The sequence below is a fragment of the Sinocyclocheilus anshuiensis genome, unplaced genomic scaffold (genome assembly GCF_001515605.1).
Source record: "Sinocyclocheilus anshuiensis isolate Anshui unplaced genomic scaffold, SAMN03320099.WGS_v1.1 scaffold1184, whole genome shotgun sequence".
In the NCBI taxonomy this organism is placed as follows: Eukaryota; Metazoa; Chordata; class Actinopteri; order Cypriniformes; family Cyprinidae; genus Sinocyclocheilus; species Sinocyclocheilus anshuiensis.
In genome coordinates, this window is record NW_015547647.1 from 459,002 (window position 1) to 475,679 (window position 16,678).

The 16,678-nt window shown below is 35.6% G+C and overlaps 1 pseudogene; it reads left to right on the forward strand.

The window, feature by feature from the left end:
• Positions 1-3,162, forward strand: part of LOC107701930 (nuclear receptor subfamily 5 group A member 2-like) — a 19,894-nt pseudogene extending 16,732 nt beyond the window's left edge.
• Positions 3,163-16,678: the final 13,516 nt, after the last annotated feature.

Genomic DNA, 16,678 nt, shown 5'->3' on the forward strand with positions numbered 1-16,678 from the left:
ACACACACACACACACACACACACACACACACACACATTCGAAATAGACACAATAGGCACATATATGCACTTGATCTGTTGATTTCATGTAGGATATGTTTGTGTGTGTGTCAGGTTGAGCTTGCGTCCTTGCTGGCCCAGGCAGGGGTCACTCTGAGCGGGATGATACAGAGAGGTCAGGAGCTGGTGCACCGTCTACAAGAGCTTCAGCTGGACCGCAGAGAAACCGCCTGTCTCAAATACCTCATCCTCTTCAACCCTGGTGAGACGACAGCACACGAATGTCAACTTAAACCTGAGAATTATGATTCTAAAATGGAGAGAATTTGTGAGAAAGTACTTAATTTTGCAAATAAGCCACTATTTGGGTTTAGTGTTCTTAAATAGTGCAAGAAACCTTGACTAACATTATATGTGATTATTAACTTTTACCAAGTTTAATAATAACATTAACTCTTTAAGTAAAAAAAAAATACTGTGAGAAATAGTCTGCACATGCAATAGTCTGTCAAAGACTTCCATATGTAAATGAGCTTTGATAAGATTGGCTGATGTCTTTTTTTTTTTTTTAACTACTAGGTTTGCATTAATTTACTCTATACAGTTCAAACCTTTGGGGATTTTTAAACTTTTTTTTTTTTTTAATTATTACAATTTAAAACAGCTGTTTTCAAACTGAATATATTGCAAAGCAGAATTTTCAGCATCATTACTCCAGTCTTCAGTGACGATCCTTCAGAAATCATTCTAATATGCTGATTTGCTGCTGCTCAAGAAACATTATATAACTTATTACCAATAATGTTGAAAACAGTTGTGCTGCTTAATATTTTTCTGGAAACCATGATACATTTTTTTTTCAAGATTCTTTGATGAATAGAACGTTTAAAACAGCCTTTATTTCAAATAGAAATCTTTTGTAACATCATAAATGTGTTTACTGTGGCTTCCAATCAATTTAATGTGTCTTTGATTAATAAAAGTAGCATATTAAAAGAAAAAACACATTTGCACTAGTGCATTAATGTGCTTATATGGTTGTGACATCATAATCAAGATGATTTTAGCCGTTTATATTTTGAGGAGGAATGTTGGGGTATGGCTTTTAATAATAATTTTAAAAAAGTTTTTAGAATTTACTATTTCAAAAGACCAAAAAAAAAATCCCTTTATTAAGATTGTGTACTAAAGTCTTGTTAAAGTAAATGTTTCGCTTACACTTGTTGAATTCCTCTAACGGGATTGGCTGACTGAATGATAACTTAATTTCAGTTATGTGCAGTATCATTCAATTCCTGGCAGGATGTCTTATAATTTTTTATTTGAATTATGTTTCCCTTAACATGTTCTGCTCAACTGTTTTGAGTTTTAGTTCTTTACTAATTCCAGAGGCCAAAACGACTTCCTATTAGGCCTAATGAGGAAGAGGTGTGAAATTTCTTCTTTTTCTGAGTCTCTTCTCTGTTCAGCAATGCTGCTGCTGATGTTTTAATAGTTTAATATAAAATACATTTTCATAGGCTCGGCGTCAACGCCCGTCGCCCCGTCCTCCGCGTCTTATTGAACGTATCCATATTTTCTCCACTGGGGTTTGACCGAGGCTAATTAACTTCTCAAAAGATGAATATTGCATTGATTTCGAGCTCCACTAACGAGGACGAGTATATATACACAAATAGCGTGTATCGGGCTATTTCTTGTAAGTGGCAGCATGTTTTGTGTGGCGCGCGGTAACTGGGTAATGGGCTTAATTAAAATGAAAGCCTGCTGAATCGCTCCCGTTTACAAAGGCAGGGAGCCGGACCCCGTATCTGCTCGGAGACGCACACACGCCGTCTATAGCGAGACTCCGGCTCAAAAGAAGTTTAATGGATTGACCCCATATTGCTCCGCGCCGACATGGCCCTCTCTTTCTCAGCTTCAGGAGAAAATGCTCCTTTATTGTTCGCGTTCCCTTAAGTGAGAGCAATTTAGTGCCAACAAAAGCTGCTTTTCATAATAAGAGTGCCTGAGGGCTGTGTGCGTGTGCGTGTTTGTATTTGTGTGCATTCAGAAAGTGCTTGAAAACCCATTTTCCACTCATGCAGTCTTTATTGAGACTCCATCGGTGCATCTCAGTGTTGCATTGGCAACTAGCTAAAATTTGTATTAGTTTTGAAAAACATGTTCACATTGTAGTAATTATTAGTTATTTTAGTACTTCAAGTTAAGCTAAACAAAAATGAAACATGTTGCCTTGGCAGATAGCTGAAATTTGTATTAGTTTTGAAAAATATGTTCACATTGTATTTATTATTTTTTATTAGTTATTTTAGTACTTCAAGTTAAGCTAAACAAAAATGAAACATGTTGCCTTGGCAGATAGCTGAAATTTGTATTAGTTTTGAAAAATATGTTCACATTGTATTTATTATTTTTTATTAGTTATTTTAGTACTTCAAGTTAAGCTAAACAAAAATGAAATTTAGTTATACTTCAACTTAAAACGAAACAAAAATAAGAAAAGCTGTTGCCTTGGCATATAGCTGAAATTTTTATTAGTTTTCTTATATGTCTATATAGTGTTTTATTTTTTTGTTATTTATTTATTTTTAGTTATTTTAGTTTATTTTAGGTCAAGTTTAGTTATTTTATTTCAACAAACTAAATGAAAATGAAAAATGTTGCCTTGGCAACTAGCTGAAGAATTGTTTTGTATTTCATTATTTCAGTTAACATTTTTTTGTATTATTTATTTTTTTGTATTTTATTTACAATTTATAAATATGTCAATTTTATATAGAAGTAAAAGTAATGTAAATGTTTTTATAGTTTTAGTTAACGATAATAACCCTGTTGCCTCTCTCTAAAACTGCAGATGTGAAACTGTTGGAAAACCAGCCTTACGTGGAGAGCGTGTACGAGCAGGTGAACGCCGCGTTGTTGGAGTACACACTGTATGCGTATCCGCAATTCCCGGACAGGTTTACCCAGATTCTGCTGCGCCTTCCCGAGCTCAGAGCACTGAGCACACAAGCTGAAGACTACCTGTGCTACAAACACCTGAGCGGAGAGGTGCCATGCAACAACCTCCTCATAGAAATGCTGCATGCCAAGAGAACCTGCATCTGACACACACACACACACAGGCCCGATTCCTTTCGCAGATGACACTGTTATCGACTAGATGTTTTGTAGCAGTCGTCTTTCGCACACAGAAAACCTCATCAACCATGCCACTGTGTTTCTGAAAGGAAAGAGGGGAGATGTCAGTGTTAATGACATAGTGTTTATGATATAGAGCGCTGCCATGATGGCCTATTTTTGTAGGCCAAACAGGAAGTTAGCATTACCCTGGTTCCTTTGACAAAAACCCAATAAGAATTTTCCATTGGTTTTTGGATTATTGCAGAAAATAAGCTCTGTGAGCAACAAAGGTTCCTAATGCTTATACTTTTTGTGATAATCTTCACAAATGAACACAACTTTTGAAGCCTAAATACAATCGGCGGAACTAAAAAGCTAAACATAGGCTGTAAACAAACTACACAACAGTCGCATGACTTCAACCTCACCACCATTAAGCTTCAAGACAACTCTTTCAGTGTTTATTTAAAGAACATTTTCCATGAAAGTTTGAGTTGGTATAGGTTGTAAGAGCACAGTTGTAAACACAATGAGGCTGTGAAAGCGACTAGTGATTAGATGAGTTTTCCTGTTGAATGTGATGACGTTTAATGTTCCCAACATCCTCTTAGTACCATTTAGCCACCCGTTAGCAACCGCCTTTTTCTCAGTCAAGGAAAAGCTTTAAAAAATACCCACAAGCATGTATTACTGTGTTTTATGTTATAGAGTAAAACATGAAAATATCTTGAGCTTGTGTTAAACATAGACCTTATTTCAGGCATAACTAAAACTCGTTCAAAACCCCATTGACTTCAGGGCGATGGAACCGGAAGTGCTACGTAAAATGCTCATTTCCAGTTTTTTTGGCCAACAAAAATACATTATCCCTTCAGCACTCTATTTAAAAAAGCAACAGATTGTGCCTTCCCTCTCTCATCACACACACACACACACACACACACACACACACGCACACCTTCTTTAAAAAAACACAGTCACAGACTCACAGCCAAGAACCGCCCACTTAGACAGGAAACGGTGACATGTCCATCATGTATTTCAAGAAAAATAAAACAAAGTCGGATGATTTCCTCAAGAGAGGCCAGTAAATGAGCTAAACAACCTTCATTAACATTCTCTTTTTAAGACTGAAAGCGAGAGGGAGAAAGAAAGAGGGAAGGCCTCACTCAACAGAAAGCATTTCCTGCACACACATAATAGCTCTGCCATAAAACCTAGTGAGCTGCCTGCATAGACAGCATCATATACGCTTCTTAGAAAATGTAGTCTTACTACACTGAACAAAATTATAAACGCAACACTTTTGTTTTTGCCCCCATTTTTCATGAGCTGAACTCAAAGATCTAAGACATTTTCTATGTACACAAAAGGCCTATTTCTCTCAAATATTGTTCACAAATCTGTCTAAATCTGTGTTAGTGAGCACTTCTCCTTTGCCGAGATAATCCATCCACCTCACAGGTGTGGCATATCAAGATGCTGATTAGACAGCATGATTATTGCACAGGTGTGCCTTAGGCTGGCCACCTGTGCAATAATCACATTTAAATAAAAATAGCCTATTTTAACAGGTATTTGTGTGTTCTGTGTATTTTTTTAATTCAATTTGCATATTAATGTAAAATACATATATATACTAGTTCAAAAGATTTTTTAATTATTCAGCAAGCAAAGCATTGATCAAAAGTGACATTTATAATGTTACAGAAGATTTCAAATAAATGCTGTTCTTCTAAACTTTCTATTCATCAAAGAATCCTGAAAAGAAGGTATCAGCATTTCCATATATTAATCAGCACACACTGATAAGAAATAATAAGTTTCTTGGGCAAATCAGCATATTAGAAGGATTTCTGAAAGATCATGTGACCCTGAAAACTGGAGTAATGATGCTGAAAACTCATTAAAACATTTTAAAATATATTCAAATAGAAAATCATTATTTCAATTCATAATAATATTTCACAGTTTTATTGCATTTTTGATCAAATAAATGCCGGTAAGAGACTTCTTACGCTAAAAGCATTAAAAAAATGTTACCAACCCCAAACATTTGAATGTAAATTATGAAAAATACATTGGCCTGTTTGAGTATCACATCGTCATTTTAGCAACATGCTAACACTAAACTCTATTGTGAGTCAAATCTAGCATATTTGTGTGCCACGCTGAACTGCTGTCTGTGTAGATGTTTTCAAGTTATTCACTCATGCGGTGCAATGATGATTAGAGCACTGCCTACATAGGCATAAAAGTCAGTAGACAGCAAGGCAGTGCACTAGGTTTTGGAAAAGAGCTTGATAAAAAGTATTTATCAGACACTGCACACTAAAGTCCACGCATTATCACCACAAGATTGTATGTTTAAAATTACTTGAGTGTGTGTGCATATGCTAAGGAAAGGGGAGGTAAATTAGGACTTGCAATTCTGCCTTAACACTAACACTGTTGATCCTGTGAAGCTGAGAGAATCAATGGGCATAAATTGTGTCTCTGTTTGAGTGTGTAAGAGTGTTTGTGTGTGTGACTGTTATCTCAAGCTTAGGCCAAGCTTATTATGATATCTCAGCATGTTTCATTTTTGTATAGTGGAGTGTCTGATTGGTCAAGTTCTCGTTCATGTAACATGTTTGTGTTAATGACATTTGTTATGAATGTGCTTAACTGTATTGTTTCAAATTAATAAATACAAATTATTTAAACCAGCAGATATTAGTTTCCCTCAGTTATTTGTCTGAAGGTGTGGTCATGTTCAGTGTTGCTTGGCGAATTTTTGTGGGCAAAATCCAGTATTTTTGTGACTTTGAAGCACATCACTGTCGTAATTACGGATAGCTGTGCGCGTGCCATTGTTGCCGTAAAGCAACCTGCCCTTTTCGCAGAATACCAAGAGAAAGAAACAGAAGCCATTCGCCATATTAGAAGTCAGTGTACCATCAGAATGATTTTGAAACTGATATTTCAAGGTAACCTTACATGCACATGCTTAGTTTGCATTGGATAACAGTATAAAGCCATGTAGCATTTCAAACATAAATTGTAATTTATTTAAACCCACCAAACCACTTACTGTGAAAAGTGGACTTATGCCATCTTTCTTTTTAAATAATAGTGCATGTTTTGATTTTTTTTCATCTATTTCTTTTATCTAATGCGATCAGATTTAATTTTTAAGCATGACTTAACAGTCCAAATAGAAGAAAAATAGCAAATGATAACATGCATCATATTCCTAAAATTTAAACCGGGCTATTTCATTATTTCATGCAGTACAAAAAAGAAATAAATCAAAATAGAAGAAAAAAAAAATTAAGGGTTTTTAATTATTTAAAAATAACTAAATACAAATAATAACAAATTGCCTTCTCATTGCCTTAACAGATTTGAATAGTATTAAAAAAATGAGAGTACAAAAATAGTCAAATATTATAAAATATCATAAAATAATGTAAAAACCATTCCTTTTCCAGAAACATGTGAATATACAAAAAAATATAATAAACACAAATGGCCTTCTCATTGCCTGATTGCACTGATTTTTGATGAAAAGAAAAGAAAAAAAGAGAAAAATGCCAAATAATAACATGCACCATATTCACGAAAATACAAATCTAAGCAAAATAAGTACAAATAACTAATATATAATAATATATAAATACGTACAAGTAACAAAACACATTGGCTTAACAGATTACATGGTATTTAAATTTAAATAATATTAAGTAAAAATAATAAGTTTATCAAATAAGAAAATGCTAATAGGAATCCAAAGCAAAATACAATATTGCATTATTTCCTTAATACTGCACTAAAATCTAAACAGAGTCTTTGCAAGAAGAGGAAGAAAATAAAAAAAAGGAGGGGTGTGGGGGGGGAGAGCGGGAGAGCACAGCTGGCTCTTTTGAAAGTGCAAAATTAAAATGGAAAAAAAAAAAAAACATTTTTTTTCACAGATCTTCAAAGAGCTGTGTGTGTGTGTGCATGGTTGTATATGTGTGTGAGAGGGTTCAATACTGCACCTGAGAGAGCCGGAGGGGAAAGTCAGGACACAATTAACGTGAGAGCTTCTGGTTTAGTGCCAGGGCAGCGTGTGTCTGTGTGAGAGAGTGGACGTGGGAACAGGTGTGTGAGTGGCTGATGTGTTAGAGAGCCGTAAAATGGGTCTTTTCAGCCAGTGTGTGGACGTTTGAGAATGTATGTGTGTTTGAGGGAGGGTGTGTGCAAACATGACACACTTAAGGGCCTCTTCAGCTCCATTAATTGGTCATTTGACATGAAAGACCTCATACCACCTTTTTCACACGGCTGCTTCCCTGAAGACCAAAAAACCTTCACCCTCAGAAAGGACACACACACACAAACAGCTCGATACCTCTGCTAACATCAACCTGTCTATCATCTCTTGCTCCTTTTAATAGATCGTTTTTTTCATTGTCAGAACCAGTGATGTCATATCCTGCGACCGAGGTAGGAAGTGATGTCAGATATGTTCATATTTCCCTGCACATGAAAGGTTTTCATCACCATAGGTTCAGAAAAAGTATTTTTGTAATGTTTCTTTCTGTAGTTTACCCTAAATTGAATGTTCAACTGATGTATTTACCCTCGTGTTGTTCTAAATGCTGCTGCACTGATAATATAGATAAGTCAATAATTATTTGTGTATTATGGCTGATAACTCATAAATTGCAGATATTACAATTCTATATTATTTTGGTGCTTAAATGTTTTTCTGCAGAGGGCCAAAAACCTAACTTGATTGAGGGCCATGGGCTGAAAGTAAATGTTGCATTATCCAACTACTAAAATTTAAATTTTCAAAAATAATTTCAGTGTAGAAACAAAAAAAAAGTCAAACAAAGATAAATTAGCAATGAACATTACTTTTATTAATAGTAATTTTTATTAATAGTTTGAATACATTTTTATATTTAAATTTTAGTACTTTTTTAAAAATATCTCTGTTTTTATTCATTTTTGTTTCAATTTTAGTTTTAGTTATTTTAGTACATCAAGTTAACTTAATGAAAAATGTTTCATTGGCAGCTAGCTGAAATAATTTTTGTTTTTAAATATTTTGTTTTATTTCAGTTAATATTTACTTTGGGGACATATTTGTTTTTCATAATGATGATGATCCTATGATATTGCCTGTCAAATACAAGTCAATTTAGGCATCATATCATTATAATGTAAAGTACAGAGTACAAATATTCGTCTTGATATTTATAGCCTAAAGGTTACATTTAACAATTATTAGTGTTTTTAAAGATTAATTTAGAGTGTTAATTAGTTAATCTAAATACAAAAATAGGGGAAATTAGCATGTATAATTAAATATCCAATAGTGACACACACAAAAATTGAATATTGGCTAATAAACAATATGATACTCATACTTTAATGGTGCTAACTAACCCTTTAATGACAGTAAAATAAAGAGACAGCTGTGAGTTCTCATTTTAATTCACAACCTTTAGAATTTGCCATGTTTTTCAGCATAAATTTTCACTAACACATTTCATTAATTGTCAGTAAACAGTGGCTCGACTGTGTTTGAATGTCTAAGGTGCCTGTCAGTTGCTTAAAGGGGTCATATGATGTTGCTAAAAATAATATTATTTTGTGTATTTGGTGTAATGAACTGTGTTTATGCGGTTTAAGGTTCAAAAAACACATTATTTTCCACATACTGTACATTATTGTTTCTGTGAGGAACGACCCGTTGGCTAGAGTAAGCAGAGGTCGGGGCCTAGAGTGAGGAACGGCCGGAGGGTTAGAGTGAGCAGAGGCGGCGGGCTTGAGAACAGCGAAGAGAAAGGAAAAATTGAAATCGCATCATATGACCCCTTTAAAGTTAGAAAAAGACTCTAAATTCAAATACGCCAGGATCCATGTGGCAAATGTGTGTGTGTGTGTGTCAGCATTAACGTTGTGTGTATTTAGATATCTGATCTGAGAGTGCCCACCTGCGGTTGTCCTAAGTTACATCAAAAACTTAATGACCTTGTCCGCTCCGTGCCACCTGCCTGGCACACGTTACCATGACATCCGTGTGTGTCTGATCAAACCGTTTGATACCAGATCATTTGAGCTCTTCCCTTTTGTTTCTCCAGTCTTTGTCTTTTTCAAACAGGCACACACACATTTGAGAAACACCTCCAGGATCCCAGTGAAACCTGTGGATTTTAGATTTGTTTGGGTTAGAGTTCAAGTTACGGTTTGATTTAGCACAGGGGTCTCCAAACTCGGTCCTGCGGGCCTGATTCTGATTGGCTGTCAGCGCTTTTATCGTTCATCAATCATCAGCTGCGGAGCCAAGCTGGAAAAAATCGTTCTGAAGTGATTCCTATATACGACATCGTTCATCTGTGTTGTTGTCGTTATAATTGGGACTATGTGAACTTTTAAAACTTTATCTTTATCATTATAGTTATCGTCCCTGGTGTGAACACAAGCTCAAGATGTTTCATATTTATTCAACGACATAAAACACGTATGTAGCCAGAGCTGGGTAGATTAGGCTACTTACAAATTGTAATCTGTTACTGATTCCAAATTACATGACAACAATTGTAGTTTGTAACGTAATCCATTACATTGCACATCTTATTGATTTAAATAGGATAACCTTGTACCATATTGATATAAAAATACAAAAAGAAAGAAAATATATTGCATTCATTGAAATTAACAACATAAAGTGGATTAAACATTACATTACGTCAAGGTTTCCCAAACTGGGGTTCGTAAAGGAAATGCAGGGGAACTGAAGGGATATAGCAAAAACCGGAAGCTAACAATAAATTAAATTTTCTAAATTAAAAAAAAAAAAATTATTTTTCCCCAACCCTAAACCTACCCCTTACAATAATGCAAAAATAGCAATTATTGTTGTACAGTGTGAGAAAAATTACGCTATATTGATGTGCGCATGCCCAGTAGTTTTTGCTGTATCCCTTCTAGCCAAAACCGGTTCGTGAGTTTAATGAAAAGTTAATCATTAATTAAATCATAAAAGTGTAAAATTAAAATAAATCATTTTAAAATAATATAAATCGAAATAAAACACTTCCTAAAAAAATGAAATATTTTATTTGTTTACCTGTATGTCAGAGAACCGTGAATATGCAAATGTGATACTTAATTATTAAATATTTATTTTAAAATCTCAGGGGTATTTTAAGCAAATATATTAGGGGAAAGATGTTCAGGTGACAAAAAAAGTTTGGGAATGTCTGCATTACATGTAAATAAGAAATAACGTGAATTTGTGCATTTTAATGTGTTTGAAAGACAAAAGACTTCCAAAGCTATAGTAATACATGGTTAAATAACCTAATGGGATTCTTAACATTCTTTCAAAACAATCACTGTAGGCTATATATGGCAGAACGAATAAAAGAACGGTTAAATACATGCCTTACTTTAAGTGTAGCGTATAGGTGTGTTGGCAATTTCTTTGTAACATCAAAATGGTATATGACTAAGCTTGGCAACTAGCAGATATTACACTGCTAAAATATATACACTGAAACAGTTTTTTTAAATGAAATAATTACAGTATAGAATGAGTCGAGTGTCTTGAGTCTGTAGGAGTACACAAGCTTTATCTGCTCCCTGCCTGAACTGATGTGGCAAGAAGGAGAGCACAATGTTCCTAACACTGCACTAACACATCTGAAGACACTATAATAAACCTGTGTGTGTGTGTGTGTGTGTGTGTGTGTGGTTTGTCCCACGCATCCTGTGGCTCCTTGTGGGAGAGACACTCTTCACATCCGTAAGGAAGAAGAGTCTTCCTCTTGTGTGTGTTGTGTGAAGAACCTAACGTGTATTTATGAAGAGCATAACGTGTACTAATGTTTATGTGTTTGTTTCATCTTTGTTTAATCATAAAATACATATTTGTAGGTGTACTGTGATAGAAATATATGTAGACATTTTATCTAAGTGTGTTTTATGTTTGATGTTTGTTTTTCATGTTGTGCCAGGAGGACGGGTCAGAGCGAGCTTAGACCCTGTTTACCCATCTTCCCTGTCTATAAATCTCCTACACACACACACACACACACACACACACACTCACATGCAAGTGTTTTCTCCTGAAGAGCAATTTCCTGTGTTGTTTAATTAGTGATCTGACTCTGACATCTGCCCACAACTGCTATTAAATCTGATTTACTACAAAAAAAAAAAAAGAAAAAGAAAAAAAGAGGCTGTTTCTTTGCAGACACTCGCGGAGATTCGTCCTAGTAGAAGACTCGGCTCCGAAGCGAAAAGCTGATGTGCGTTTGCACGCGCTCTCCTTTTATACCCGCGCTGCGGGGCGGGGTGCGCGTGGCGAAACACGCACGCCAACTGTCATTGGCTTGTTTAGTTAACACTCGAAGGTGATTGGTCTATCGAAGCGATATCCCAATTCGTCAGTCACGACTGACGTAACGTCGAACGTGACTGACTGAAAGGGAACCTTAGTACTCAAGGGGGCGATAGAGTTACTGCCAAATGTTTGTGCAAGTAAATAGAATACTGTGATGATGTATTTTTTGTAGGACAACCCAGAAGTTAGCATCACCCTCTTTCCCTTGTCAAAAACCCAATAGGATTTTTCCTATTGTTTTTATTAATAATAATATTTGTATTAATTATTTGTAACTCAAGACTCACCCACTTCAAAAACTCTACAAAAAACTTTCGTTTAAAGGAATAGTTCACTCAAAAATGAAATCTGTTGAAAATGTACTTACCCTCAGACCATCCAAGATGTAGAATAGTTTGTTTCTTCGGAACTGGAGATGGAGACGGTATCTGTGGGAGAACACTTAAACACTGTGCAGAGCAGCTCAGTGTTGTGTTTCACTCACTGTTTCAGGCATCCCTGGATCAGGCTGTAGTTCCTTGCTTATGGAAAACCTCTAACATAATACCTATTCCTAAGCGAGAGAAGTCACATTCTTTTAACGATTTTCGGCCCATTGCATTAACTTCTTTAGCTATGAAAGCCTTAGAGAGGGAAGTTAAGTCACAACTTATCACAGTTACGGGTCATAAGTTAGATTCTTTGCAGTTTGCATATCGCACTAAAAGAGGTGTGGATGATGCAAAGCTTTTGCTCTTAAATACCATACATCAACATTTAGAGAATAGAGGCACATTTGCTAGAATGCTGTTTGTTGATTTTTCCTCTGCATTCAACACAATGAATCCTATTATTTTAGCGAAGAAACTTGTATGTGAATTTGATGTGAGTCACGACTTAGTTTTATGGATCCTAGATTTTTTGACATGTAGGCAGCAAAGAGTCATGATGAATGGAGTGTTGTCGGATACGCTTGTTACATCAACTAGATCTCCTCAGGGGTGCGTGCTGTCTTCAGTTCTCTTTATACTCTATACAAATGAATGTCGCAGCATTAAGGATAACTGTCATGTAGTTAAATATGCTGATGACACAGTTTTTCTATCTTTGTTAACGAGTGCAGAATGTGATGACAGTAATGATCACAACGAGTTCTTTGAGTGGTGCAAAGAAGCTGAACTACAACTGAATATTACTAAAACGAAAGAGATGGTAATTGATTTTAGAAATGAAAATGTACTTACCCTCAGACCATCCAAGATGTAGAATAGTTTGTTTCTTCGGAACTGGAGTTGGAGAAAATTAGCATTACATCACTCGATCACCAAAAAATTTTTTTAAATGCCTCATTAAATGTTGCTTCTGGCCAAAATATCCATAGATAGATAAATAGTCCATAATCTATAGTAACGCTTTCTCCAGTGAAAAAGTCAGATTTTGGACAGGTGTTATGGTCCGATTCAAGGTGCTTATAAGTCCGTTCCCCTGCCTCCGCTGGGGTCAGCCGATCATAACACAATTCTTCTGGCTTCGGCATACACGCCAGTTGTAAGGCGTGTAGAAAGACAGAAAAAGACCTTTAAGAACTGGACTGACACAAGCATCAGAGAGCTGCAAAGTTGTTTTGAGCTTACGAACTGGGACTTGTTTTTAAGTGATAGTTGATAGTTTAGTGATCAGGTTCTTGTAGTATCCAGTTACATCAATTTTTGTGTTGAGTCGATTATACCTACTACCTACTTTACTGTGTTTCCAAACAACAAACCGTGGGTCACCAAAGAGCTTAAAAATATTCTTAATATGAAGAAAAGAGTATTTTTATCAGGGTCCAATGAGGAGAAAAAAAATGATCAATAAGGAGGTTAAAAGAACAATCAGATGTGCTAAATTAAACTACAAAAACAAAATAGAAAATAATTTTGTTCAAGGTGATATGAGGGCTGTCTGGCATGGGATTAAGAACATGGCGGATATTAGTATACCAAAGCAAGGAACGGTGGTAAATAAGGACGTTGATGGTAATCTATTGGTCAATGACCTGAATTTGTTTTTTACACGTTTTGAGAAGCATGATACAAGTGCTGTTCTTGATGATTTTAAACAAAAACTGAGCCCCTCTACCTCTTTGAATTTGCATCTTTTTAATGTAATGAAGCAGCTGAAAGCTACACCTGTTAACAAAGCGCCTGGTCCAGACGGTATCTGTGGGAGAACACTTAAACACTGTGCAGAGCAGCTCAGTGTTGTGTTTCACTCACTGTTTCAGGCATCCCTGGATCAGGCTGTAGTTCCTTGCTTATGGAAAACCTCTAACATAATACCTATTCCTAAGCGAGAGAAGTCACATTCTTTTAACGATTTTCGGCCCATTGCATTAACTTCTTTAGCTATGAAAGCCTTAGAGAGGGAAGTTAAGTCACAACTTATCACAGTTACGGGTCATAAGTTAGATTCTTTGCAGTTTGCATATCGCACTAAAAGAGGTGTGGATGATGCAAAGCTTTTGCTCTTAAATACCATACATCAACATTTAGAGAATAGAGGCACATTTGCTAGAATGCTGTTTGTTGATTTTTCCTCTGCATTCAACACAATGAATCCTATTATTTTAGCGAAGAAACTTGTATGTGAATTTGATGTGAGTCACGACTTAGTTTTATGGATCCTAGATTTTTTGACATGTAGGCAGCAAAGAGTCATGTTGAATGGAGTGTTGTCGGATACGCTTGTTACATCAATTGGATCTCCTCAGGGGTGCGTACTGTCTTCAATTCTCTTTATACTCTATACAAATGAATGTCGCAGCATTAAGGATAACTGTCATGTAGTTAAATATGCTGATGACACAGTTTTTCTATCTTTGTTAACGAGTGCAGAATGTGATGACAGTAATGATCACAACGAGTTCTTTGAGTGGTGCAAAGAAGCTGAACTACAACTGAATATTACTAAAACGAAAGAGATGGTAATTGATTTTAGAAAAAACGCCTCAAAGGTGAAACCTGTGTATTTTAATGGAAAAGAAGTTGAAAGGGTACAGGAGTACAAGTATCTTGGAACTACCTTTGATACTACCTTAAAGTTCCAGCAGAACACAGAGGCCATTATTAAGAAAGTGAATCAAAGATTGTACGCTCTTAGGAAATTGAACTCCTTCTGTGTACGTAAAAACATACTGAGAACTTTTTATACTACTTTTATTGAGAGTGTGTTGAGTTTTTCTTTTTTATGCTGGTACTCTTCACTCTCTCTTAGGAATAAGAATCGTTTGCAGACCTTAGTTAGGACTTGCTCCAAAATTATTGGTGTGCCTCTGCGTAGTCTAGCAGAATTCTACGAGCAACAAATGTTACGGAAAACTCTTAGTATTACGGGAGATGACTCTCACCCCTTGAAACCTTACTTTGAGGTATTGCCCTCTGGACGAAGATTCAGAAGCATTAAATGTTCATCTAATAGATATAAATTCACTTTTGTTCCAGAGGCTATACGTTTTTACAATTCAAAGTCTTATCTGAATCAGGAGAGAAATATGCACAGATCAAGCACTGTCCCAACAGTTCTAAACAAATATGTCAGTGGATTTTAATATGAGAGGATGACAGAGAATGGGCTTTTTCACTGGAGGAAGCAATATTATAGATTATGGACTCATATTTTGGCCAGAAGCAATGGTTTAAAGTGAAAATGCTTTAATGATGGATTTGTTTCTTACAAACACGCAGCTTTTGTCTTCACAAGACATTAACTGATGGACTGGAGTGGTGTGGGTTACTTGTGGATTATTGTGATGTTTTTATTGGTGAGCAAGTGATGTACTGCAAAATGTATCCAAATCTGTTCCAATGAAGAAACAAACTCCTCTACATCTTGGATGGCCTGAGGGTGAGTACATTTTCTGCAAATGTTCATTTTTGGGTGAACTATGAGACATCAAGGCAATTTTCAGCAAACTGAAACATAGGGTGCACAAAATAATTGTGTGAGATTATAATATGTTTTCCTTAGTAGATCAAATATTGTTTTTTGATATATGTATTTATTTGTTTTTTTTAAGAAAAATAAGGCTTCATCTTTTTTTTTTTATCAAAAAATATACTTTAACTTGCAGATTGACTCATTAATGCACAGATCATTTAGCAGAGCTCTGTATAACAGGGAGGAAGCTCAGCACACCTTACACCTGTGTGTGCGCGTGCTCTGAATCCTCCCACTGAATACTGTCCCCATGACAACCATGTAAAAGTATGTCCTTACTGACCAGATCTGACACACAAACACATGCATTCACACACATTCTTTCAGAGCACTAAAAATGCAAAACATGTTTATGATTCAAAGTATCCTTTCAGTTGGAATTGGAATAAAAAGGAGAATATGCTGCAAAAGAAACTAATGAAAGGAAAGCTGTCATCTTTTTTTCAATCACACTCACACACACACACACACACACACACACACAGATGCAGGCAGTCTCTGCAGTTTGCTGGAATATTTGAGTGGATGAGAAGAGCGCGTTTAGATTGATGGAGTCTTTTGTGCTTATTTCCCTTTATTGTATTCAATTCTCTATCAAAGGGGAAGTATTTCAGCACACGCTGTTACAAACATTTGATGAAGTCTTATCTAATGGCTGGAGAAATTACTATAGACATCAAGTCATAGAGTTGTGTACAGAAATGTAGGCGTAGAAAATCAAAAGTTGTTTTTTAACTGTATTTTGTTCAGGAAAGTGTAAGATGACACAATTGGCAGTGCATAGCTCAAGGTAAAGACTAAACACAGGGCTTAAGCTTCAAATCTCTAATATAATCAGGGAAATGTAGAGTATGGGAAAGTTGGATTCTTCCTTACCCTGTTCCCATTTGCGTACTAAGATCTGAGTGCGTACTGCCTTCTAGTGGCTGGGTGTAGAACTGAACACTAAGTGTTATACACTCATCAATCCTAAACCCAGTTCTACAGGTCATTCCTGTTGGGTTATTATCATATATGTCTCAATATAGTGGATAAAATATTAAACTCAGCATTTGCGGATGTTGGTATTTTGTTGCATGTTCTCCAGTGTTGAATTTAAGAATTAAATTGAATTTACTGATTAAAACAAACGTTCATTTAAACAAACAGACAAACAAAACAACAACAACAACAAAAATAAATATCTAAATATTTAATTATATATATATA